Genomic DNA, 26,825 nt, shown 5'->3' on the forward strand with positions numbered 1-26,825 from the left:
TTATGAGTGACCAAACTTAGAAACAATGATACTAGGCTGCAAAACCAAGACTATACAATCATATTTGTAAGAACATTTGTGAGATGATGTGTGCATTGAAGGTGATGCTTTCAATGTACAATTTTGAGTTTATGATTCTACATGAACTTGCACTTATGTTACATTGAGAAATATATATGTCCCTACATAGAAATTTTTATAGAAACCTTATTTAATTTGACTCCTCTAATGATGGACTTATTCAATTTGTTATTACATTTGGGATTACATCTCCATACTTTAGAATTTTTGTCCCTGATAACTATCCTTCTACTTGGAGAAATTTATCTTATCTTTGCTCGATGGTTGATTACTCATTGCATTCAGGTGATTGTGTTTTCAAACCATTATAATAAAGTTTTAGTGTTCCTTGTCTAGCGGTTTGCTCTTTCCATTGTATAATTATATCTTCTTCTATATCCACACCAATCTCAACAACTAATCATCTAGAAATCAATGCAATGTATTCATTGCATAGTTGTCTAACATTTATGGCTTGTAAAGGTTCAAGAGATCCAAATTAATGGATACAAGAATGACAACTTGAACATGTTTTATCTATTCTAATTGATGATGACATGACAACCATATTTTAGTCAATTGATCTTTTCATCTTTATCCTTAAAGCATTCCTTCTAAAGGTATACCTATGTCTCTCTCTTATGTGAAGATGATGATCTGGGTGGTATTAATCATGTTTGGTGTTGTGTTTCAATTGACCCTTATGTAAAGCTTATTGAACTTAATCATGTCTTTTTTGGATGTGGCTAATAACCCTTATGGCTTGGGTAAGTGAAAATACCTCCATCATTATTGTCTCCTAACGTATAGGACCATAATGGCAAATGGATCCTTCAAAAAAACGTTTAACACTTTAAAAGGTTGAAGTGTCTATTACATTATGTAGTCTATGATTGTAACTATGTTGTGCATATGGAATGTTAGAATCAAATATTTGTTGGAGTAATCAAGTAGAATTGTCTATACAATCTAATGATTATCCAATGTAAAATTCACATTAATATAAGTGAAAAATAAAAAGATAGATATAATTTCATTACATATTAGTAAGAGAGGTAGCTAGGTTGTACAAGTAACACAACTACATAGAAAATGAAATAAAAGGGGATCAAACCCATTATAAAATTACCTCATTTTCATAAATACATATATTTTACATGAGTCTATTTCTAATTATATCTTCAACTTTCTTGTATGGTTAATAGCTTAACAATGTCTTCAAATGTTTTTGGATAAAAATGCACAAAAATTGAAATATGGTGTGATTTTCTACCTTCATCTAACCATGTTTTTAAGGATGAAATGTAGTACTCCTCTTTATCTCCAATTCTCAAAAAAAATGGTAGAAGTAGTTGAGAAATACTATCATAGTTGGGGATGATTCATGATGGAAAGGCTGTTACAATACAACTATATTCTTGCAAGGCATCATCATGACCATTTTTGTAACTTAGTGAATCATGAATACCATTAGATAATCATTCCCTTAGTGGTTGTTAAAATAACTTTGAGGAAATCCATTGTGATGTAGGAGCATCTATCAGTTAAAGCCATTTTGACATTCTTAGAACAAAACCCATTTACTGAAGGAAGTTGGTTTCCTTAATTTATTTAATTTTGTAATATTTTCCTAAATATAATTTAGAAGGTATCTATGTTATTAGGAAGTTAGGATGTATGTCATTTAGTTTCTATGTAAAGGGATAGATTCAGTCAAATTAAGGATTTGTTAGATAATCTAGTAAAACAAATTCAGGTTACTTTATACAACAATTTATGTAATAGAGCTTCAATGTAATTGAGAGTTAGAGGAGAGTGAGAGATTTTGTTTTGCTAACTATAAGTATGCATGGAAAAGGGGAAGATTGTACACAATTGTGAAATTATGTAATCATTCCTCTATTTTTTAATAAATCAAACAATATGTATCTTATTGTGCGATGTTATGTGTTTTTACAATAATCATGACTATTGAACATAGATCATATCATGCTTACTTTTATTGAAGAAGTGTTTGAATGCAGTGATCAATCTGAAATTTAATTAGGATTATCATCGCTAGAGTACATGACATAGTTTGTTAGGTTTACAAGATTTGATCGAATCCATTCATCACATGTGAACAGTTTGAGGTTCAAATTTATAGTCTAAAGCTTAAACTTGTGGCCTCTTCATTACTAAGTAACTAACCATTAGTTAATTAATTTTTTTTTTTTTTCTGAATAAAGACTAATTCTATTAAGAAAAGAAATATGGTACAATCAGAGCTTTTTGAGAAGTGAAGCTAAAGAGCAAGGGAGCCGGAAATGATATGATATCAACCTCGGTCCCATAGAGCAACCACGGCATAAGCAAAAGATGACAGAGAGGACAAGAGGAACAAGCTGATCTAGGGAGTCTACCCAGCATGGGCAGAATCTTCCAATCTACATTTTTTACCTTTCTTTTTACTGACTTTGACCCAACCATTTTGATCTGGCTGGACCGAAACTACTTGCAGATTGTTCTGTGCTAAAGGAGGAGACTCCTTGTCTGAATCAGAAGGCGAAGACTCATGTGAACGTTTCTGCGAGAACAGAGGCACAGAATGATCCTCGGCGCGGGCTGAGGGTGCGTCCTTCGGTTGCTCCAAATTCTCCTCTTCCACTTCAATGTCCTCCTCATCAGAGCTAGAGGACTCTATGTCATCCATAGGGGGTATATCACACGGTTTCCAACTCTTGGATTTGGATTTATGAGTGATATTCTTCTTTTTGTCAAAGAACGATGCACATGAGTTCTGGAGATGCCCCGTCTGATGGCAATGGCGACACCTGAAGGCTGTGTTCTCATAGTCCAAAGTTTGCGTCCAATGGAAGTCCCCGACTTTGAGGATGATCTGATCTGGCAACCCTTTACTAATGTCTATTTCTGCACAAATTCTGCCAAAGGTATATATTCCTTTCTCCGCCCTTGAGGTATCTGTAGCCAGGAAGCGGCCTAGGGTGTCCCCGATTCCTTGAAAGATAGCAAAATGCCATAGATGCGCAGGGAGATTTGGAAGCCTGACCCAGATAGGAAGCCTGGTGATGACTGCAGTGGAGGGGTCAAAGTCTGGGAACCAGGGGGAGACGAAGAGTCCAGCTGATCCCCAGAACCAGGGGCCTCCCGTTAAGGCTTTCTGGTAATCTTCGTTGAAGGCGAGGACTACAATAAAGAAGCCTTTTGAGCAGAGGAAGACTTTGCAGTTGTTGGTCCAACTGGAATGGATCCACTGGTATAGATCAGCCATGCGGGGCCATAGGCCATTAAATCTGCAGATGAGGGCTGTTTCTGCAAATGTCTGGTATTGATCATCCAGAGATGAATGAGAGATTTCAATAGCAGGGGTTTCCTCCATTTTGTCCACCAAGAAAGGCTTGGGAGCCTCGGCAGATTGTGCAGACTTCTTGGCAGGCTGTGCATGTACTGCATCTTTGTAGGAAAAACCTTTGGAGGCAGAGGATTGCCCAACTGCACCTCCCCTTAGTCGAAGTGATAGGATCACTATGGCATTTCTTTCAATATTATAAAAAGAAAGAGGCCGATTGTGATCAAGCTGCTTACCTGCAAAGAGGAGCCGTAGAAGGGAGGAAGGGATCCCCAGCCTCTGTTCAAGTATCTTTAAGAGATGGCGCACTGTGAAAGACGGCTGGACCCCAAGGAGTAGGGTTTTGCCAGTCAAAAGAATTATTTGAATCTGAAAATTCACTTGCTGGAGATGAATAGGATCTCGGCTGCCTGAATGAGGAGACGAGGTTGCAACAGTGAGATTGCGGGACTGTAGAGCCAGCTCCAGATCCTGGCAATACTGCTGCTGCATGTGAAAGAGTGCGGTAGTTGCCAGAGGTATTTCGTCAAACACTTGTCGCGCATAGGGAGGGGATTTTTCCTCTGCAAGCAAAACTGGCGGGTTCAAGTGTTCCGATCCTTCGCTAATCCTACATTCGGTGCGCTGGGTTCTGAGATCCGGCGCCCACCACTGATGAAGGTTGTGCACCCTCTTGAAATCCGGCGCCCGAACCAAAGTAACCGTAAGCCTCGCGGAGGGAAAATGCCGCACTGCGAGGCTCGCTTTTCTGTCGGCTTCGATTTTCGGCATCGTCTGCTGGTTGGTGAAAAGGGAATCATAAGCCGAGCAGATATCATCCCTGGGATTAACATAGAGAGAATACGCTGCTAGGGGCTCTGCTGGAGCGCCCTTGGCTGCTACGCCGTTGGTTAGATGATGGCTCCATGGGCGTTTTGTGTAAGCGGGGGCCTGATGCCGCGCTGCTTCAGAACAATCTACCTTCTTGTCTGCGGCTCCATCAGTCACCAAATCAACCTGAGCGTCTGCTGAGAGTGATAGATCCCTTGATCTGTGCCTGCGGATCTTGCATCCATTCGCATCCCGGGCGTTCTGAGAACCCATGGCGGCTGAGGGCTTCGCAGCAGCTACAGAGCTAGGGTTCGTTCAAGGGGAGCCTCTTCCATTAGTTAATTAATTATTATTATATTATATTTATATTTATTATTTTTATATGAATTATATTCATAACATTGTCTCTCTGTTGAAGAAGCTTTGTCCTCAAATCTTATTGAGAATATCTTCCCGTCTCTAAAGTTTCATCTTAGTTGATACAAGATGATATGATGCTCGTTATTTTTCTCCACGTAAAAAGTAAAACTTACAATTCACATAAAGATATTTTGTATTCCTTTTGTTCTTCTTTTACCTTGAAAATACCACGGAAAATTACCATGGGTCACTAAAAACATGAGCTTGTAAACCACTTAATGAAGAATCAAGATAATCTTATTTACTCTTCCTTCTCTTACGTATAGTTTTAAAGATATTTGGAAAGATTCCATTTTGACTTTATCAAGCACTTTTTTATCAATAATGTAGAACCTTTTTATATATATATGAATGTTCTCCTTCAAAATTTACATCAGAATATTTTTTTTACTAGAATGATTGAAATGTTAACTTTTTTATTTTATAATCTTTTTTCCATTTTTTTTTCTCAAAGTGGCCAAGGGCCTGATCGAAAATGAAGAAACTCCAAATCATGTAGCGAAACACTTTAGTTGTGACGACAAGTTGATGGCCAAAGGCCGAGATCTGCGTAGGTGGCTCCGATACCAATGTAACGACCAAAAGTCGTATTCACAATGGAAATATTTAAAATACTTCAAAGACGTAAATTTCCATTGTAAGACATGTAACTGTATATTGGATATTGTATAAGAATTGATATGGGATATGAGATGATTACAAATGAGAAATGAGGGCCTGCTTATATACCCTAGGCAGGTGTCCTTTCAGGAATGCTCATGTCTCTAAGACATGCCTCTTCATTACTAACTAACTAACCATTAGTTAATTAATTATTATTTAATATTATTATATTTATATTTATATTTATTATTTTTATATGAATTATATTCATAACAAATGAATTTGTTGGTATTGTTGTAGATGAATTTCCGAGTAGTTTACCTCCTATTAGAAGCATTGATCATCATATAGACTTAATCCTGGGATCAAGTCTTCCAAATAAAGCAACATACATAATGACACCATAAGAGAATGGAGGAGTGAAGAGACAAGTACAAGATCTATTGGACAAGGTCTCATTAAGGAGAATTTGAGTCCATGTGCTTTCCTTACAGTTCTCAGCGCAAAGAAGGATGGTGGGTGGAGAATGTGTACTAATCCTAGAGCTATCAATAAAGTTACAATTAGGTAAAAAATTACACTTCCACGCATTGATGATTTAATTGACTTTTTAAGTGGTGCCAAGTATTTCTCTAAGATTGATTTGAAGAGTGGATACCATCGTATTAGGATTAGAAAAGGGGATGAATTGAAACCAACCTTCAAAACAAATCATGGATTGTATGAATGATTAGTGATGCCTTTTGGTCTCACTAGTGCCCCTAGTACTTTCGTGATACTGATGAATGAGGTTTCAAAAGAGTTTACTAGTATGTTTTTCATTATCTATCTAGTTGATATCTTGTAATATATACAAACAAAAGAGGAGCATTTAAGACATATCAGGTTAGTCTTACGAACCTCTCAACAAAAGGAATTATTAATTAATTTGAAGAAATGTAATTTTATGAAAAAGGAATTGGTATGACTAAGCTTTCTTATTTTTAAATATGGTTTGAAGATGGATCGAGAAAAAGTTAAAGCAATTATTAATTAGCCTACTCCACATAATTTCCTTGGGGTGAGAAGTTTTCATGGTCTAGCTAGTCTTTACAGAAAGATTATTAAGAACTTTAGTAGCATTTGTGCTCCTATTGTAGAGAATATCAAGGAAAGTAAACAACCATTCTGTTAGTGCCTAAATCTGCCTCAGGCTGAGAAAGGTAGGATCTAGGGTAACATCAAACCATGCTTAACTTGGTAGCTAGCCCTACCAGGTCGGGGGAGGGCTCTCTCCTCGTCAATCTCAATGAAAATTTATCAAGGAAGGATTGAGATGACTAATGTAAAGACTAATTTTAGGCTAGGTATATGTTCAGAAGAGTTTTGATTGAATTTTATGATGTTTTGTTGGCTCAAATGTGAAAGGCAGATTTGGGTTCGGGGAATGAGGTTCAATTTTGCAGAGATCTCTATGGGGCGAGGTAGGCAAATGGTTTGGTACTTCAAATTGAGTGAGATGGAGAGGTTTTAGACTGGTGAGGAGTTGAAGAGGGCATGAAAGTCTCAGGGATCCTCTTCAATCAGCTGAAAACATAAATAACTAAATAAACCCTAGGTAGAGCACTGCAAATCAATGAATCCTACCTTTATCCTTGTTTGATTTAGTTAAGATGAAGCAAAGAGAGATGATGGCATACATAAAACACATGTAAACTTACAATTACAGAAGGAGACACAATACCAAATCAAGATTCCACAAGAATCCCATAAAGTGTTGCAAACCCTGGTCTATTCCTTTGCCAAACTGCTGAAATGAGTATACAATGAAGCTCCAAGCTTTCCCAAAAGTCCAACCCTTGCCAATGACTGAAAAATTACAAGATATAGGCAACCAACAACTCATCCTAGCCTCTAGGGGTCGAGCTCATAAGTTTAGGAGCTGTTCCAACAAAATCTAAACTGAGAACTAAAAAGTAGGCAGTGGAACAACTTGCCTCTAAAAACTAGGGAACTGATTCATTCAGTTGCAAACTACCTTTTGATGGATGAATCTACCTCTATGAGTGAAAATTTAGCCTAATTACATAAAAATCCATCAATTCACATTAAATTACATCATGAATTTGACTATTAGAAAGAGAAAAGTCAAACTGTGAAGAAACTAGGCGAAAAACAGAGTTTTTTGGTCAAAATGAGCAAATTTCCTCCTATGTGCCATGCTGATTTCCCTATGTGTAGCGCCTTTTTGCCACTGATTTTGGAGGCCTTCACGGTGTCCAAATTTGCTCCAAGTGGGCTTGTTGGAAAGGTATTCCTATATAATTTCTAGAACAAGTGGAAGTTATGAATTTGGCATCCATTTGCCCCTCCAAAACTAAGTTCTCCCAATATTGCTTCCTGTGTGTCCAAAAAGGGGCAGAAAGGCCATTTTTGAGGTGTTTTTGACCTTTTTGGAAGCTCAAAACCTGTCAAAATTTCTTTGCCATTTGTGGGCATTCATATTTTTCCATGAAAAATCCATAAATGCTGAGATTTCCTCAAAAGGAGGTCCCTAGCAAAAGCGCGCGCTAGGTGGCGCGACACATCAGGGAGAAAAACCTATTTTTTAGGCCAAAAATTTCAAAATTGCAAAAGTGTCCTAAATTTATTGAAATTTGGGTTGAATGTCCTTCATCAAGTGTTGTGTTGGGCCAAGGAAGTCTCAACCAAGATCTGAAGTCTATCTTGCTCTTTTTGCTTCCTTGATGCCTTCTTCAACTTGGCCTTCAAAATCTTGATTCTTACTTTGCACACCTTGTTTCTCACCAAGTAATGATGGGCCATGTACCTCAGCATAGTTTTATCTCTGTTGGCCTTCTCTAGCATCTTTTCCAAGTGGACATTTTCCCTCTGAAGCCAAGATTCACGATCAACATTGATTTCTTGTTCAAGTGGTGTGAGCTTGACTTTCCTCCTCTTGGTAGCTTGCCGGTTTTCTCATATGTTTTGTAGCTCCATAATGGTTTGCTGATCCTCTAGCTATTTGTTTCTTTGCTCCAGATATTTGATTATCCACTTGGCTCTTTCTAGGTTGAGAGACAAATCATGAATGTCCAGTTGTTGCTCCTGAATGATCTCCTTGAGATTTGAGCTTTGTGAGCCCAAATCGGTGTCATCATTCTGAATAAGAATGAAATCTGTCTCCTACCCTCCTGAAGGCCCCTCATCATGTAATGGCCACTTGCCCTTGTCTTGTACTTTCTCTACTGATGGAGGAAACGAGACCCCTTCCACCCCGGGTGGAGATAATATTCATTTTGCCGCTGCAAACAATCTTCTAGTGCCCTTTTGATAGGTGACAAACACTGGCACACTAGTGGTTTGTGTCTTATGAATCTCCTGCTGATGTGAGGGTCCTCCTGTCTCATGAAAAACTGCTGGGGGTACTTGAGGACCTGTGAAGACCTCATGTGAAATGAAATCCTCCCATGAGATGTTCTGTACGCCAAGCTGATGCAAGACCACAATTTTGATTAGTGCAAAATGATATATACTGTTATACTGTTGCCGAGGAGGCTTCCTATGCACTAAGGTGGTCATCTTCTCAATGTTTCGACAAATAAACTAGGGGAGATTCACCATTCTCACCCTAGTGAAGTGCATCAACAATCTGATGTGATAGGCATATAGGCGAGAAAACTAGACCTCACAGCTGAAATATTTAATTATGAGTTTCATCATGGGAGCTTATGTGTACTTCATATATCTGAAGGGAAAAACTCTACTGAGATGCCTCTGATAACTAGCCTTGATGTAAGGCTCATAATGCGCTCTATCAATCTGCTGCCTTTTATTCCACTGGTCACCAACATTTGGAATGCCAGTTGCTTGAGAAATAGTCTCGGGGGTCAAGGTGAATGTCAAACTTGCCAAAGTGACTTGACCATTATGAAGATGGAGCACAAACAATCTGGCCATCTCATGAATGTACTGGACTCTCCCAGCCATATCACAGAACTGATAACAAGATTGGTGTTGAAAGCATGTGACAGCAAGAGGACAGGCCAACAGCTCGACAAGTGAAGTAGGCTCTTCTCGTATATGTTTACCTCCCTTGTGAAGTCTCCTTGGTGCATGAATTTCTCTAGAAGAATCACCGAGTGTCTCCTCATTTCGATCATAGGAAGGATCTGACTCCATGTTTGCCAATGTTTGAGTTTTCTTTGATGAGTATGAAGAGATTTATGGTGTCTTTAGGTTTTTGCTGTCAAGGATGAGAATGTATGAGGGAATGTGGAGGGAAAGTGAATGAGGGGTTTTGGGAATGTTGTTGACAGGATTTTGGGGAATAGAAGGGTTTAGGGAACAATGTTTAAGCTTTGGGGCAACAATTAGGGTTTGGGAATTTTTAACTAGGGTTTGGGATAGTGGGATTAGGGATTTAGAATTAGTAAACTTAAGGATATGGGGATTGGGGGAGTGGGTTGATGAAAATGTAATGAGAGGGAGAAAATTAATGCGGGAATGAAAGAGTGAGGAGTGAGAAATTTTGTGGAGTTAGCAACAAAAAACACAAGTTGTAAACCCTATGTAATTGGTTTTTGACAAAAATTGCAAGGAGGTAGGGTTTCAAGCTTTTCTCATTAAATCACCATAAACATCAAGAGAAACTCATTCATTGATCATGGAGGAATGTGTGACTTACTTGAACAACTGAAGATTGAGCAAATTTGGCAGTTTTGGAGGTGGTTGTGAATGAAATCGGCTTCCAAACCCTGTGCGCCGCACCACATCAATGCGCCGCGCCTGTGTAATTTTTACACTGAAGAGTGCGACCCAATGCGCCGTGCCCATGACCCAATGTGCCGCGCCCACGACCCAATGTGCCGTGCCCCTGAAATTTGCCAAAATTGTTGCGATTTTGCTCTTTGGCTTCAACACGACCTTTCTCTTGTTCACTTTTTCTCCTTTAGATGCAAATGAACTCTTTAAACATAACAAATGGTTTATATACAAAGGATTTTAATTTTTCACATATAAAAACCCACTTTGTAATGTTTGCCTTTGACTTGCTTTTAAAACTCTATTTTTGGGCAGTTTGCTTTATTTTTGCCTTTGATGAATTGAATGCTTTGAATTTTTGTTTGCCTTGTAGGTGATGGAGTTGCAAAGGCTTGGCAAGGTGACCAGGGTTGCCATTGAGGTTATTACATATGAAAAAGAAATGAAATTACATCAAATTTATACATGAAAACATAAAAAACTCTGTTTTTCCTCAAAACAGGGTTTTGAGGAAAAATCAATCACTGAGCATGTGATTATGGAAATTATTGTTGCTGAAACTTTATTTGACCTCCTCATGCACCTGCTGACTGTTATTGAGCATTTTGAAGACCTTATTGATGAAACCCTAGACCTAATGAGACCTAAAACCCTAAAAATGACTTTTGCAGATTTAAAGACAAAAATTGACTGCGGGTGATCTAGATGAATGAAAATGGGCCAGCACACGAGGGAAAATGTATAATAAGCCACTACCATCAGATGATCCATGACCCTAATGGAATGCCGCTGATCGGGTGAGACACCTAACATGCAATGCAACAAGAGAATTTGATCACTGACGGAGGGATGAAGATACTGACACTAACACATTCAAATGGATTATAGTAGCTGATAGAAATTTTAGATTGCTGAAGCAAAATATAAAAAAACAACCCGTCTTAGCTTTACTAGATTTTAATAATTTTTTCCAAGTTGATATAGATGCAAGTGGCACTGCTACTGGAGCTATTTTAAGCCAAGAGGGGAGATCAATAACCTGTATTCAATGAGAAATCAAATGAAGAAAAAAAAATTCCTCTTATGACAAGGAATTCTATGTTTTAGTTCAAGCCTTAAAGAAATAGAGACACTATCTCATGCCCAAGGAATTTGTTTTGTATATTGACAATCATGCTTTTTAGTTTATTAACAATCAACCAAAATTGAATCAAAGACATGTTAAGTGGGTATAATTTATGCAAAATTTCACTTTTTAAAGTAAACATAGAAGTGGTTCATCAAATAAAGTAGTTGTTGCATTGAGTAGAATTAATTTAATTCTACATGAATTTCAAGTTAAAGTTTGATGTTTGATGAGATAAAGGGGATGCACAGAGATGGTACAAATTTAAGGATGCATATGCAACATGTGATAACCCAATCAATACGAACATAATTCAATGGTTGAGTTATGTGACTTAGGAAGGTTTTTTATTCAAGGACAATAAGATTTGCATACCAAACTATTCAATGAGGCATGACTTCATGAAGGAAATACAAAATGGAGGACTGTTAGGACACTTTGGACATGATAAGAAATTTTCTTTGTTGAATGTTTTTTTATTATTTGTCAGGTATGTAAACTAATTTGTAGATATTTTTTTGAAAGGTGCAAAGTATGTTAGTATGCTAAAGGAAGGGGTCAAAATGCATGGCTATATTATCCATTGCTAATTCTAAGTAGACTGTGGGACTTAGTGAGTATGGATTTTGTTTTGGGGTTTCCTCGAAATCAAAGAGGTAATGATTCAAGTTATGTTGTTATGTATATATTTTCAAGGATGATGTATTTCATATCTTGTACCAAGGCTAGTGATGCAAGCAATGTTGCTAATTTATTTTTCAGACAAATTTTAAGGTTGTACGGTTTGCCTAAAAGTAGTATTTTAGATAGAGATACAAGATATGTAGGTCATTTTTGAAGAACTCTTTGAAAAAAACTAGGCACTAACTTGAATTTTAGTTCAACATATGACCCACAAAAACATGGGAAAAGAGAGGTAGTCAACAAAAGTTTTGGAAATATTATGAGAAGCTTAATGAGTGAGCATCCCAAACATCGGGATCAAGTACTTGATAATGTTGAATTTGCATATAATTATTCACATAATAGAAACACAGGAATGAGTTCATTTAGATAGTATATGGAATGCATATAGGTGGAATTTATGAGTTGAGAAATTTGGGAAAAAAAGAATTGATGAGTGCTAATGGTGAATATTTAGCAGCAAGCATGTCAGAGTTGTAGGAAAGAGTTAATTATCAATTGCAAGAGAATGGGTAAACAAGTACAAGCATATAGAAGACATGGAAATAAGACAATTGGACTTTAAATTTTGTGATTTACTGATGGCATATATTAAAAAGGAAAGGTTTCCTATAGGGACATACAATAAATTACAACTTATGAAAATTCTCCCATGTAAGATTATAAGAAAAAATTATTGTAATGCTTATGAGTTAGAACTCCCAAGTGATATTGGGATTTCTCTAAGTTTTCAATGTTGCAGATTTGTATCCATTCAAGGAGACAAAAAGTGTTACAACAGATGAACCTATAACTGGCGAATATCAAACTATTAGATGGAACAAAAAACTACCAAAATCATTTTGGAAATAAATGTAAGTGGTATTGGATCAAAGAGTAGCTAAAAGAATCATAGGTAAATAGTTCTTTTAATATTGGGTCAAATGGAAGAACCAACCAACAAAGGATGCCACTTGGATGAAAACATTAGGGATTCCCACATATGGCTCAAGCATTGAAGACGTCATGGACAATTATTTTCTTCCCTAGGAGTTTGATGCATGAACATCTACTAGTTAAAACCATTTTGACCTTCTAGGTCAAAACCCATTTAGCAAAGGAAGTTGGTTTCCTTATTTGATTTAATTTTGTATTATTTTCGTAAATACATTCTGAAAGGTATGTATGTTCTTAGGAAGTTAGGATGAGTGTCATTTAGTTGCTATGTAAAGGGATATTTTCAACCAAATTAAGGATCCATTAGCTAATCTAGCAAAACATATTTAGGTTGTTAATTTGTATGAGAATTTATGTAATAAAGCTTCAATGTAACTGAGAGTTAGAGGTGAGCGAGAGATTCTAAGTTTTTTGAATGTAAGTACGTCATATGGAAAAGGGGAGGAATGCACACAATCGTGGAAATATGTTATCTTTCTTGTAATGTTGAATTTAGAAAGCAACATGTATCTTATTGTGTGATATTCTGTGGTTTTATGATAATTGTGATTGTTGAATATAGATAAGAGCGTGTTTACTTTTATTGGAGAAATATTTGAATGCAATCATCATTCCACAAATAAATTAGGATAATAATCATGATAGTGCATGAAATAGTTCATCGGGTTTACAAGATTCGATCAGATCCATTCCTCACATGCGAATGGTTCCATGTTCAAATTTATAACTTGAATATTAAACTTGTGGCATTAAAATCCAGCTACATTGATTTGGAAAATATGTCAATTGACAAAGACATAACTAGAAGTATGTCGTGATATTTTTCATTGGATTGGTGGAGGTATATGAGGTTAATGGTCTATATGGCCCAACGAGACTTCAAGTGATAAATTTGACCCCTGAATATCCAAATAAAAGTTTGTAAGATGGAGAGGAAGATATCTAGCATAGACGCTGCCAAAGTTTTATAAACGAGAACTAATTCTAGATAAAAATTCATATCCATACCATAAGTCATCTAGGGTGGACCACACTACAAGTCTGAACAAGGAGTGGATTTTGAAGTTTATGCCCAAAAGGTTATTTGCGCCAAAATAGATTCGAGCTCACCAAAGTGTACACATTGAAAATGAGATGGATTCTCAATTTTTTGGATTAAGAAGATATATTTAGGCCTAAAGTGATTCAGGAATAGCTAAAGTGGAAACCATCCAGAATGTGTGGATCTCCAGATTACATAAAAGTTTAAAGGAGTTATCTAGGTATCCAAGTCTTCCCCCTTTTAACCACAACAACACTCTTCCAACCCCAAAATGTTGGATACAATGAAATGTGGGGTTCACAATTTGGTTTTTTTCTAAAATTTGCATTTTTTTGAAATTGGATTTTTGAGGTTTTGAACCAAATGAAATTAGATATGAAACTTGAATTAAGGAAAATTACCACCATTTTCATGTCTAATAAAGGTTGTTGAAAGAGATATTGAGATCTCTCATAAGGACATTAGAGAGCATAAATATACTAAAAGGAGAGGTTAAAGAAAATGAAGGCATCACATTCGAGTTGAATCCCATGGTTTTCTTTGGATTGAAGTGAAATGTATTATGCCAATGTCTAATTTGTTGTAATTGAGATTCAAGAAACTTGTGAATAATTTCAATAATGTTTCTACCATCTACATTATGCTCAACCATAAAATTATCTATGAAAATTCAAGTCATACTCTCTATCTTGAAAGTGTCTCACTTTGTCTTAAAATCTTGGAATTATTTGATTCCTCTGGAAATTGTTATTTTTGATCTCCTACAAACATAATGCATAAATTATATGTTTCCATCATTTACTAGATAGTTATGAGACTCTTCTTCTAGCAGGGTTGCCAAAATGTTTCGTAGTTTGCATAGGTACACACAAATTATGGATAATACATATAATCATCCTTAGAGAGTCAAACCAAAATTGTTGGACAACATAAATACTGTCAATTCAAATACCAAAATTGATGTGAAATTTGCAACTTTATTGTGCTTCCTTTTGGAGCTTGATATTGAAGTTGAATTGTTAAAAATAGGTTGTTATGAAACAAATTTTGAATAAAGAATGATAAACTCCCACAAACATGATTAATGATGAGTTACATAATAACTTCAAGATATTAGGAGAACAATTCTCAAATAAATCAAACAAATCCATGTACAATCATAATATGCCAATGTGTATAATAATCACTCTATTGACTGGGATATATACTCATTCTCATTGAATTCTCATGTAGGTCCACTACCAAGTCAACCTACTATTTATTCGTTCGTGTGTCACTAATTTTATATTGTGATTAGGTTCATAACATAGTACCCCCTTTCAATTTTTTTTTCTCAAATCTTTGTAGTTGATGATTTATATAAGTTTAAACCAAGTAATAACATTTCCATATGTAATTTGTTTTCTTGATTTCATTGTTAATTATCCATCCATCCATATTCGACTAATACTATTATCAATCCTTGATAGTTTGATGTGTGATAGTTTGTTTTGTTTTGTTTCCATAGATTGTTGGAACCTTACCATATTTTCACAGTCATTGGTCTTGTTGCATAACTATTCCTCGACTTATGATTCCATGTTCGTTGTTTATTTTTACATCTTCTTTGGAAATTGGGATGCCATTCTATACATTATTATATTTCTTATATTCCTTTGGGTGGAGTAATTATTTTTTTGAAAACAATTACCTTACGATATCATTAAATTATCAAACTAAGGTAGGACTTGTTATTTCAAGGTTCTCATGCAACATATATGTAGGATAAAAATTCATATCTAACCTTGGTATTTTGATGTGCAATGTAGTAAAAAAATGGAAAGCATTCAACAAGGGATGAAGAGCTATGACTATATCCTCTTGTTTATACTAAAAATAAATCATTCAACAAGGGATCAAGAGGTATGACTATATTTTGTGTTTGTACTGAAAATAAATCACTCAACATAGAATCAAGAGCTAAGGCTATGTTTTGTGTTTTAACTCAAAGGAAATGGAAAAATTGAAAAAAATAACACTACACCAATTAAACATGTTGCAGTTTCCCATCCCAAAATCAACGACTGTTTGAATCAAAGGAAATAAAATTAATTAATTAAAATAACCTTAAAAAATTACCTATGATAACTAATTCGACACTTGCTTTGAGAAGTGGGCTTTTCCTCCCTGGAACATAGTGCTGTAGAATGAATTTGGAAGCCACGAAATAAACTTATTCAATGCACATAAATTATAAACCATAGAAGACAACAACTTATATTGATCAAAACAATATATTATAGTATAATAATATCCTCCTCCTCCTCCTCTTTCAATCCTTTTCCTTTTCTTCATTACAAGGGAGGATTTATTTTTTATACAATTTTTGAACTATCTATCCTTAGAAAATTATGTTAAGAACATGATTGAGAATCTGCTGATTCTCAAGTTATTATAACTAACCGTTAATTAGGAAATAGGTTACGAAAAATGCATATCAAAATAATTGATACTATACATTGATTTCCTTGATTACATATTTCCCAATCAGATATTGCAATAAAATAACTTAGAAATGATCATCATCATTAATACTCCAACTTCCTTCCCATGAAACAACTTTGATTTGCAATAGGTTATCACTCTGTAATTTATTAAGGCTATGAAAGAAACCCAAAGGTAACCACATAACCACTTTTAATCTTAGAAGTTAGCCCTTCTAAACTCAAAGAGGGATCTCTCTATTGGATTTATATTTGTTGTTGTGGGATTTTAGGCTAGTTATTAGATTTAGAGTTTGGTTTTTTGAATTGTTTGGTTGAAACTAGAAGGAAATGACATTGGGTAATGGAGTCAAAGTCTTAGGGTGATCAGATACAGAAATACCAGAACAGATTAAAATAGGGAAAGGTAGGAAAGCTATTGGATCTTTTAAGTTTTTTGGAGTGAAATGGAGGAAAATATTCAGATTCAACTAAACATAGAACCTTTAACATGAATTCTATATTTAATCTCAGTTTGAACATATATATTTATTATAATCCAGGACAGAGTGTAATTAAACAAGTTCAACCCTTCATCTTCTTTTAAATAATACAAATAAGAAAGACATATGAAAAAAAAGATATAACAAGTTTACAAGAGACAAAAAACATCACCAATTTGCACGACACATGAATCCTAGAACGATCTTCTGTATTAATGAAATGATCACTTTTAGCTCAGTGAATAACTTTACATTAAAGTATGCTTTCTTGATACAAGTCCCAACATTTTTACTTCGATTTATGAAGTACTTATACAAAACTTATCAAAATATATTGATTTGGAATATCAAGTTTTTTTACAAAATATCTTAAAAACAAGTTACAAAAATAGTACAGAAATGTAGGCAACTAAAACTGCTGTAGTCCTCTGGCACTATCTTCGAGGATTGTTGGTGATGAATCGACCTAAACAAGTGTTGCTTTGCTGTTGAAGATGAAAAGTTATTTTATCCAAGTAATTGGTACAATTTGTCCCATTTTTCTTCATTTGGAGTGGAGAATTTAACTAGCTTCCTGTAGGTTTCATCCACCTCGGTGTACTTTTGAAAAGTAGGTTTGACAATGAATAAATGCTTTATCTCATGTTTGATAAAAAAAGTCGAAATCCAAATCTTCTATGAAGGCTTTTCCTGTGATGCTTCCTTTGATGGTGGAAAAATTTGACTTATCCCTGGCTATGGTATATAACTTATGGTGATAATCTTCTATCTTGATCAACTTATCTCCAATTCTTATCAAACCTGGCAGCCCCTTCTGATTTAGTACATTAAATTTCCTGTGAAAGTTTTGAATGCTGGTCTCTAAATTGTGGCACTTGTTCTTCGACTGTAGCATCAAGTTTCTTTTTGTAAGGACCTTCCTCACCTCCAACATTGTCTCTGTCCTGTCTGCAATCTCAAACACCTCCAATTCTTCTTTGGTCTTCGAATTCAAAATTCTGATTAAAGTAGTGGCTTCACCTGACTTCTATCCTAAACCTTCTTTCACCTCTTCAATGACTTCTTTAGATCTCTATACTAATTCCTCTTGCTTAAAAATAATCTCAATAGAGGGCCATATTTCAGTCATGGCCTCATTTATTTCTATCCAAAAGTTTTCCTTTGCCTGTGCAAGTGTTTCTGCCATGGCAGGTTCATTTTCCAACTGTTCAACTCTTTGGGTTAACCTATGATTCTTTTGAAGCTTTGATATGTACACATTATCAATATTTAATTTATGTTCTTGGAGATTGTTTATCTGAGCTTTCGGCTTCTCAATTTCCCATCCTCTTATAGATAGGTCCTCCATTGCTTTAACAAGTTCTCCTAAAGAATCTGTATATTGTGCCTCAACTGTGATGGATGATAAAATGGATGCCCCTGCTGCTGGTGTAGATGCAATAGGAAATGCTCTGAGTGGAATGGTTGCCAACTGTGTTTACTGTACTCTCTCCTTCAACAATTTATCCATCTCCATCTCCATTTATTTGATCTGCCCAGTTTATTCACTAATAATTCTGAACATGTCTTCCTTCTCTTTCTCTAACTTTCCAACTTCCTTTGTCTGTGGGTCTTCAGTGGATGGAAGCTTAAGATGCTTCTTGAGTGCTACAATGTCAAAATTCTTCCTTCTAATGATTTCTTCTATAACTTTCACATTGCTAGGATCATATCCCAGTTTAATTACTAGATCTTCTAGAGACTTGATTTTTGTGTCTTTGGCTAGGGAAGAGATCTTTTCTAATTTGAGGTTGGACTGAATGTTGTTGAACGAAGCTTGTAGCCTAGAAGCTGCCATTGCTGAAGTTGTCAAGGTCGAATACAACATTTCTCCTATTTTCTTATGCAAGTTTATCTGATAAATTGGACGAATTTGGTCAACATCGAAGGAAAAGATGTATTTATTGTAACCTTCTAGAGTTTTAGGGAAAGGAAATTCAGCCTGGAGGACGACTATCTACATTTTTTCTTTCTCTGTTTCAAAGGCAGAGAGTAGCCTATGCTATGAGGATTCTGTTTTCTTCCAAAACTGTGTATAAGTTGTAGCTTTTAACATCTCATTTTTCTTCTTAATCTCTTTATACTTGGAAAATATATTTGGTTCAACTTGGTCATGAACCAATTCCCCTGACTGAGAGGTATCCAATGGCTCTTGGGAGGCCAAAGAGGATGGAGATCCTATAAAAATATATTCATTTCTAGTAGAAGTGTGGGGGCCTACCAAAACAATGGTGGAATGCACATTTTTTTCCTCCAAAAATTCTCGTACTGGATTCGTCTTCTATCTCTTCTTGTAAATTTTGAATTCCTTTCCCTAGATTTCTGTGATTGACGGGGAAAGATATTTTCTTGGCCTCTTGTCCTGCTTCTCCTGTGGTGTTGGAGTCTGTGATGTTTTTGAGAGTACCTTCTCTTTTTCCTCCTGCAAAGTGTTTTCCAGCCATTGATCTTGGTTCATGTATCTTCCAATCTCTAGTTTGGGAGTGTGAGTGTAGGGAGTAGTCTTCTTTTCTACTCTTAGTCATGAAATTAATCCCAAGGGGTCGTATGACCAAGTGAAGCTAAATTTAAAATTCATCTGCTTGAGGAGGACATTTGCGTCTTTGGCTACTGTCATGGTATTGAAAATGAAAGGGCCCACCTTTGTTTTTATTTTGAATTGCGAGTTCTTCTTGGATGCCACAAAGTGCAACTCATCCATGTTAATCATATGTATAATATACTCTAGTGAAAAAATTCTCATTGGGAAAAACTTGGGCAATCTGTATGGTGGCAATTCACACCTATACACTCTGATTTTTGTATAATTATAGTATAGGTACCAATCAACTATTTGGGTTTGTTCACTGAGATGAAGAAATATTTTTCTCTTAGGTCCTATCCTTGGCTCAACATTACTATTCAATAGGCAAGAGACTATGTATAAAAATTGGTCAACATACTCACTAAAGGTAAACATATTAGATTTCTTCCTTACCAAGGGAGTCTAATGAATTATAGATTGGGCATTTCCTTGCTCATCCAATTTCTGTAAGGGAAACTGAAATCGTTTTGCTTGATGGAATAAAAATAAATAAATTAGAATTGAAGCATACTTAAAAGTTCCCTTTGTAGAAAATTTTAGGGACTGCTCATGGATGGCATCTGCTAGAAACTCACTGTAGTTGTAGATGATTGAAGGATTTTCAGCTGTTGAGAAAATTGACAAAAAACCTATGATGACCTCATCAACCCACTGATCAAACTGATAGCCCAGTAAACAAGAAACAATGGAGATAACCTGTTTTGTCATATCAGGGAACAATGAGGATGAATAGGGGGGATTTTTCTTATGAAATTGAGCATCCTCAGGGATAAATGTTTCAAAGATCTTTGATCTATGTGGGAAAGTGAGGTTCTTGTAGAGTTCCATGAGGGAATATACTGAAATAGGTTTCAGAGGGGCAAAATTCTGAATTTGCAGCATTTTGGAAATGGAATAAGAAGTAATTGTGAAAAGGATATCATTGTTTTGGGCCACGATTTTCCTCTGACTGGGAATGTACCAGAAGTGGCACCAGGAAACAAAGTTAGGGAAATGATATGTTTGAGGAAAAACTAATTGGGGTAGGAAGGAGTCCCACACATCCAATTCATCACTAAGATCTATGAATTTCTGTTTTAACCAGTTGTTGAGTTCATAGAGGTCTAACTCACAACTGGTTTCAAGGATTTTATATTCTTAGTCTACCAGTCGTTGATGGTTCAAATCAATTACAACAGGTTTTCATTTGTAGCCTTAAAGTTTCCTTTAGAAGCCATGCTAGAAAGGAAAGAACTGGGAAATTAGAATTACCCGGGAATCACCTGGATGAAAATGGTCACTGGGTGACTGGTTGCAGTGGCAGTTTGATTGCTGACTTGTTGCTGTAATAGTTCTGGTCTGCTGACAAGGTGATGTAACAATTTTGGTTTGCTGACTGGGTGCTTAACAATTCTGGTCTCTCTATGTCTTGGAACAACACAGGAAAAAGGCCAATAGAACGAGCTTTGGCTTAGTTTATAAGAGAGCTTGCTTACCATTGTGATTAGGCCGTTTAACTAGAGTGGGTCCATTGATCTGGGAATGATTACAAGACAGGTGCAACAGAGGTGCCACTTGGAAGGAATGAGTTGACGTGGAGCGGGACAGGATGTGACTGCGATGGGAGAGGAACGGATGGAGAGTGCTATGTGGCTGAATTGTATTAGAGTGGAGTGGGGATCGAAGGCGACACTTGGCAGAATAGGAGTGGAGCGGGATTGTAGGGTCAATGGTCATAATAGGCGGGAATAGGAAAGTGGATTTTAGGGGGGGGGGTAATTTTTTTTAGGTGGATGGGGAGGGGGTTGGGGGTTTGAAATTAGGTTTGGGCGACACATAGTAGAAATGGTATTAGGGGAAACCATTTTTCGGACCCCCCCCTTATTAGCAGTTGGAGGGGCACGGGGGGAGGGGGGGGGGGTCCGAAGTCATCACCTGCCGTTGATCTGGGTGGGTGAGATCGTGGTCGCTTGTCTTTGCACAAACTTTATTACAAAACGACAAGATTGCTGTGTCATAAAAACTTTATTAAACTCCTATAATCGTGATTATGTAATGTGATTAACTATTTAACAACTTTATTTAACATTAATTTTGACCATGATTACACTGTGTGGTCAAATATTTAAACTTAACTAAACTTACTTTTTTTACCAAGTCTAATCATGCTTAAATGGTGTGATTAAACAATTAATCCTACTTATTTATTTAACTCTAATGTGGCATTTAGACTAGCTGCACATTATTTTGACTTTCTAAATGTATTTCTCATGCATATTTTTTTGATTTTTTGAAAGAAGTGGCATTTGAATTTGCTCACTTATTGGGGGTATTTTCATTTTTTTTAATATTTTATATTCTTTTGATTTTTTCACACACACACACACACACACACACACATATATATATTTTCTTTTGTATCCCATTTTTTTTTGGAAATAATTTGCAAAATGAAACATCATTTACAATATCTCATATAAAAATCAACAGATAATCATCAATTGATCGTATAAATTATAGGACCCTAACACAATACGAAGCGATACCATACTTAGATTAAAATGGATGTGGTGGTGAAGATAATAGGTCATAAGGAAGACAATCCTATCCTTTAGAATCATGAGTATCAAAGGATCATTATGCCATGACTTATATAGAGTAGCAACATTGTTTCAAAATAGCAATAACAACATCATGGCATGATTGTAGTAGCAACATACTTGTGTCATGATGATTTGAAGTAGTATCATGGCATAAAAAATCCTTGTGAGTAATTTTAAAAAGGAATATATCTCTTGAATACATTAGCGTAATTTAAGAAAATGATATGAAATGTGGAAGAAGCATACCCTAAATGAAATACAACAATATAAACAATACTAAATTAAAAATGGCTATGAAGGATAAACAAATTGTACTAAAAAAAGAAATAATGGTGTGCTAGTGATTCAGATTGGATAATTATATTATTCTTCATCCATCTCGATGATTTTAGAGTGAAAAATTAGAGGAATAAACTCACAAGAGAATTTTACCAGTGGGTCCTAGTTTGGTGAATTTGGGTCTGAAACCTTTTGGAAGCAATTTGGGGCATCAAATGACATTTTTTAGGGAGAAAGCTTTGCCACTTAATCCTTGCAAATTTTTACACAGTTCTATAGACAAATACCTTTTCAATGACATAAAACTCATCTCAGTCAAAGTCCTTATGCAAAAGTTATGACACTCATAAATTGACCTTCCTGTTTTGACCACCATAATTCGAGAGGATGCCACATCAACTCCCACTATTCATGCAAAGTGGGTTAGCCATGTAATCATGATGAAGGATAATCTAGAATATTCCATATTGTAACTCTAGTTAAGAGTTGAAGGATTAAAACTTAACCACTAGTAGGCTATCCAATTGTGTTATAATTGGGCCACTGGGAGGAAAAGGGATTCCATTCTATTCTAGTGCATTTTGTTCCATACATAAGTAGAGTAGCAAAGAGTGGATAGGGAGAGAGAAAACATATTGTGTTTGTTTACTGTAGTATCCCATAGGCCACATTCCTAACATCTTTGTACTTTCATCCATTTTCCATTTAGACAAAGATAACATAGCAACCTCACCTTCCAATTTTGTTTTCTCTCGAAAGGGTTTCCCAAGTTATATCTTGTGTTAATTTTTGGTTTGTTAGTTTTATTTCATTATTCTCTATTTTATGAATAATTATAATTTGAACGCATATAAAATAAATAATAATTAACAACTCTATAAATATAAGGATAAGTAAACCCTCGTAGTGTATATTTTGGATTCTCTAATATATTTTAGTAGAGATGTTGTGATGAATTGTCTAGTGGAATATTCATTAAAATTTATGGATCATAATGGAATTAAAGCAATTTTCTTTGGGTGTATTGTGAGGAGTGTTGGAATAGGAATTGTTGAGAGGGGGGGGGGGGTGGTGAATCATTAATTTAAGAAACTATTACTTTTCTTTCCTTATCGTACTTTCTCGAGAGCATTCATTCATGAACTAGTAAATTAATAAAATTTTAGATACACATACTCAAACAACAATCTCATGTAAAGCATACATTTGACACAATTTTTTTCACGTGGAAACCCAAAGGGAAAAAACAACCAATTTGTTGTTTGCTTTATGATCTAATTTAAGAACCAACTTAATTACATCTGTTTGTTTGTGAGCACCCAATCACTGGAGGCAACAACCCCCTTAGTTTCAGTAAGCACCAACTTGCCAAGAGGCACCAACCCCTTTAATTTTAGCGATCACCAATTTGGCAAGAGGAACCGACCCCCTAAGTGTTCAGGCACCAACCTGTCATTGCCACTGTTCTACTTTTTCATACAATTTTCAAACTGAAAACAAAGGCATATAATGTTACAAGTAAAATACCATCTAATGGATGTCTGTAGATACAATTTATACACTCTAATTTCTGAACACTTGTGGTAGTCCTCCTCTTGCTGATCTCTCTCTGTTCTGCTATCTCTGCTTAGGGCTCTCCATTATTTTCAATACAACACTACCCTTGCAGCACTTTGCACCTATTTCTTAGGCTACAACTCTTCTCTTTATTCCTCTCACATCTGCTCACTCTCCCACTTTGCTCAATGTAGGTTCACAATTTTGTTCCTGTGCTACACTTGGCTCGATGTGTTCACTGTCATCATCAAATATTTGCAAATGTGTACTACTAGCATGGATCCCCATTATTTTTCTGAAACACACTTCCCCTGTGCTGTCGCAGCATTCAGGATCAGAGGAATGGGTGATGATCACTTCTCTTTCATGTTGCAGACACTCCATTCTTTTGTTGAAACACACTTCCCCTATGCTATCATTGCCTTCAGGATCAGAGGAATGGGCGATGATAACTTCTCTGTCTCGTTGCTGGCACTCCATGTTGTGTATTAAATATCATCTCTCCTTACATATTTCATAGAGGCTCCCCATGATCATTTATGGCTCACAGAGACTTAGCTCGACATGCTCACAACACCTCTATTCTTCATTTATCTTTACAACATGTGCATGAAAGTTCTTTGGCCATCAACCACACTGAACTACATCCAAAGCCACAAATACTAATTCATACATCTTTAATACACCTTTGTACTATTGATATATAATTGAATTTGCACTATAGAACACTATTAGACCCTTTTCCATATCAGTGCTTTTATGCATAAAATCCATACAAAATCAATGAACTCCGACAGTCCTCAGCCCCTTATGTATAAGCCTCTCTTTGTGTTTTCCTCCATAGAATTGAGGGTTGTGACCGAGGGCTCATCCTTAAGGTGCTAAGGCCTCTAGACCCTCGATGGGGGCTATATTTCCTTTGTTGGCCCCTTACACATTTGTTTCATAAAACCGACGCTTTATACCCCAGGAGGCCATTTATTGGAGAATTATTTATGATGCAGCTATGCCAGCCACCAAGGATCACTGATTACTGAAGTGATGTCATCACATGCCATGTGGTGTCTCCCGACTAGTGACATGTTTCACCCAGATATGGTCCATTAGGCCATCCAAAACCCCGAAATAGCCTGCCATGTGTCCCTTTGTATCATGATTTCATGTTAATGTCAGCATCTACTTGGAATTATCAGAACCAATCAAACGCTGCCATGTGTCCTCATCAGAGCTAAGCAAGCACCTCCACTTGTCCTCCTAGAGAAGAGAGAAAGGGCCTCGCCCTTCTTGGTTTTGCAACGATTTTCTTTGTAAAAACATTTTTGTCTCTCCCGGTGATTTAACACTGGAGGCCTTAATCTCGATGACACTTTTGAAATGCTGAACGCCGACCGTCGATGGACCACTGTGTGCTGACTGTCGGGACCTCCAATATGCGAGATCGTAAATTTCATATTGCAACTTGCTATTGCGATGCACCCCTGATTCTCAATCCTCTGATATCCGATATGCCGGGACCTCCAATATGTGATATCAAAAATCACTAATTGACGGTTCACTTCTACCATGCACTTTGCCTTGAACCCCCTGATCGCCGATTTCTGGGACCTCCGATCTCCGATATTCCTCATTGCGTAAGGCCTGAATCACCCTGAACTAAAACATGCCATATCTTCTGAGCCACACAACCATTTCTGGACTTCCTCATACCGTTGGAGAGATCTTCCAGAGAAATTTATAATGAAAGGAGTCCGAATAACCACTAAGCCCATCTGTTGCCTCAAAAGATGGCTCCAAATTATCTACATAGCAGATCATCACAACCACCAAGGCATGAAGCCCCATCATCTGGCTAAGACATGTTTGACATTAATGCCAACACTTGTAGAGACAACCACCTTCATACCATCAAATGTCCAATAATATCCCCCTTTGGCATTGATGGAAACGTTGTAGACTCCCCCTTAGGCTAGGCATGATCTGCTCCGATGCCAAATTTCTCCCCCTTTGACATCAGTGGCAAGGAAAACTTCACTTGCACTCCCCCTGAACCAATGCAACCTACTCTCCCAGGAGTTCCTCTTGCTGAGTAGCTGCCATCTCCTACCAATATGAAGTCATTTGGAGGGAGGAGTCACAACTTTTATCTGCTGTTTGAGATGCTCAAATGGTTCTCTTGCAAGTGGTTTGGTAAATATATATGCCAATTTCTCTTTAGTGTGCACATACACAAGTTTAACAATGTTGGTTGCAACTTGTTCCCTCAAGAAATGATACTCGATGGGAATATGCCTGGTTTTTGAATGCATGAATGGATTTTTTAAGATGCTGATTGCACTATTGTTGTCACAAATTATTAGATTGGGATTAGATAACTCTACCTGTATATCCTTTAAGGTATGATTCATCCAAATAATATGTGTACAACAAGTTGCAACAATAATATATTCTTCTTCAGCAGTCGATAGAGAGATAGAGCCTTGTTTCTTACTAAACCACAATACCAAGCAGTCACCCAAAAATAAGGCTGCACTTGAAGTAATTTTCCTGTCATCAAGACTTCCAGCCCAATCTGCATTTGTGTAGGCCTTCAAATTGAAGTCTTCACTCCTAGCATACCACAACCCATATTTTGTTATACCTTGAAGATATTTGAAAATCCTCTTAACAACCACCACATGACTTTCTCATGGACAGGCCTGAAATCTTGCCACAATTCCCACTGCTTGCATGATATCTGGCCTTGACGCTGTCAGATATAGTAAGCTTCCTATCATTGATCTGTATTCAGTCTAATTTACATGTTGCATTGCATATTCCTTACATAATTCACAACCTGTAGTCATGGGTGTGCTGACCGGTTTGCTGTCCTCCATTCCAAACTTCTTCAAAGTTTCCTTGAGGTATTTGGATTGAGATATAAAAAATCCTTGTGGAGACTGTGTAATTTGCAGACCCAAGAAAAAGGACAGCTCACCAATCATGGACATTTCAAACTCTATTTTCATATAGTTTGCAAACCAATGCCCCAACTTCTCCACATTGTTAC

This window comes from Pinus tabuliformis, chromosome X (genome assembly GCF_031772625.1).
Source record: "Pinus tabuliformis cultivar Carrire ecotype Pingquan chromosome X, CPIR1, whole genome shotgun sequence".
NCBI lineage: Eukaryota > Viridiplantae > Streptophyta > Pinopsida > Pinales > Pinaceae > Pinus > Pinus tabuliformis.